The following is a 2,517-nucleotide window of genomic DNA, read 5'->3' on the forward strand; positions in this document are numbered from 1 at the left end:
CTTAAGATCTCTTTCATGAACTTAGCATAAGCTGGTATTTGCTCAAGTGCTTCTGCAAACGGAATCTTTATTTCAAGAGTCCTGAGATAGTCTGCAAAGCGGGCAAATTGCTTATCCTGTTCCGCTTGGCGGAGTTTTTGAGGATAAGGCATTTTGGCTTTGTATTCCTCAACCTTAGTTGCTGCAGGTTTATTACCTACAGAAGTGGGTTGGGAAGCCTTTTTAGAAAGGTCAGCACTTGTATGTGATTGATTCCCCACTGGCATTTGAATGCCAGTGGTGGGAGCTGGAGTGGCGTTAGACGCCACTTCCTTGTTTGTTACTGGCGTTTGAACGCCAGAACCATGCTCCCTTTGGGCGTTCAACGCTAGATCCATGCTTGTTTCTGGCGTTGAACGCCAGGAATGAGCATGGTCTGGGCGTTCAGCGCCAGCTTTATTCCTCTCTGGGCTCTGATTGTCCTCAGAGGGATTTTGAGTATCCACCTGTTCATTTCTTGGTTTCCTGCTGCTTTGAAGTGAGGTATTTAATGTCTTCCCACTTCTTAATTGAACTGCTTGGCATTCTTCTGTTATTTGTTTTGACAGTTGCTTTTCTGTCTGCTTTAATTGTACTTCCATGTTCCTGTTAGCCATTCTTGTTTCCTGTAATATTTCCTTGAATTCGGCTAGCTGCTGAGTTAGAAAGTCCAATTGTTGATTGAATTCATTAGCCTGATCCACTGGACTGAGTTCTGCAGTTACTATTTTAGCTTCTTCTTTCATGGAAGATTCATTGCTTAGGTACAGATGCTGATTTCTGGCAACTGTATCAATAAGCTCTTGAGCTTCTTCAATTGTTTTTCTCATGTGTATAGATCCACCAGCTGAGTGGTCTAGAGAGATCTGAGCTTTTTCTGTAAGCCCATAGTAGAAGATGTCTAATTGCACCCATTCTGAAAACATTTCAGAGGGGCATTTTCTTAGCATCTCTCTGTATCTCTCCCATGCATCATAAAGGGATTCATTATCTCCTTGTTTGAAGCCTTGGATGCTTAGCCTTAGCTGTGTCATCCGTTTTGGAGGGAAATAGTGATTCAGGAATTTTTCTGACAGCTGTTTCCATGTTTTTATGCTGTTCTTAGGCTGGTTATTTAACCACCTCTTAGCTTGATCTTTTACAGCAAATGGAAACAGTAGTAATCTGTAGACATCCTGATCCACTTCCTTATCATGTACTGTATCAGCAATTTGCAGAAATTGTGCCAGAAACTCTGTAGGTTCTTCATGTGGAAGACCAGAATACTGGCAGTTTTGCTGCACCATGATAATGAGCTGAGGATTCAGCTCAAAGCTACTAACTCCAATGGAAGGTATACAGATACTACTCCCATATGAAGCAGTAGTGGGGTTAGCATATGACCCCAGAGTCCTCTTGGACTGTCCATTCATACTTACTTCCATAATGGAATACAAGTTGAGAATTTATATGTTAAGAATTATTTATTTTATAGTAATGGAATAACAAAAAATGGGATATAGATATAAAAATATTTTGAAGATATTTTGTGAAAGAAAATTATTTTTTTTTTCGAAAAAATTGAAATTGAAAGTTGAAGTTTATATTAAAAATTTCGAAAAAGTGGTTTTAAAAAAAAAGTTGGAAAATAAAATTTTTTGAATTTTGAATTTTATGACGAAAGAGAAAAACTCACAAAAGACACAAGACTTAAAATTTTTAGATCTAATGCTCCTTAATTTTCGAAAATTTTTGGAGGGAAAACACCAAGGAACACCAAACTTAAGAATTTTAAGATCAAGACACAAGTTTTCGAGAATTAAAGAAAGATTAACAAGAAAACACCAAACTTAGAACAAGACACTAAACTCACGAAAATTAGCAATTAATTAAAAGAAAAATAATAAATTTTGAAAAGAAATTTTTGAAAAGAAACTATCCTATCAATATTGATTTAATGACTCTATAAAAAATAAGAACAAAAATAAAAATAAAAATAAATTATTCCTAATCTAAGAAATAAAATAAGCCTTCAATTGTCCAAACTCAATAATCTCCGGAAACGGTGCCAAAAACTTGGTGCACGAATTTGTGATTCGCACAACTAACCAGCAAGTGCACTGGGTCGTCCAAGTAATACCTTACGTGAGTAAGGGTCGATCCCACGGAGATTATTGGCTTGAAGCAATCAATGTTTATTTTATTTGTCTTAGTCAGGATATCAATAGGATTCTTTAGCCTCGTATTTTAATAAAGAAAAAGGGCATAAAATAAATAGTTATTACTTGAACAATAGAGTTATTTGTTTATAAAGGACTGTGGAATATGTTGGAGTTTTGGAGATGCTTTGTCCTCTGAACTTCAACTCTTCCTTGAAATCCTTCAACACACGCAAGATCCTTCCATGGCAAGCTCTATGTAAGGTGTCACCGTTGTCAATGGCTACCTCCCATCCTCTCAGTGAAAACGTTCCTATGCTCTGTCACAGCACGGCTAATCATCTGTCGGTTCTCAATCAGG

This window comes from Arachis duranensis, chromosome 7 (genome assembly GCF_000817695.3).
Source record: "Arachis duranensis cultivar V14167 chromosome 7, aradu.V14167.gnm2.J7QH, whole genome shotgun sequence".
NCBI classification, from domain to species: Eukaryota; Viridiplantae; Streptophyta; class Magnoliopsida; order Fabales; family Fabaceae; genus Arachis; species Arachis duranensis.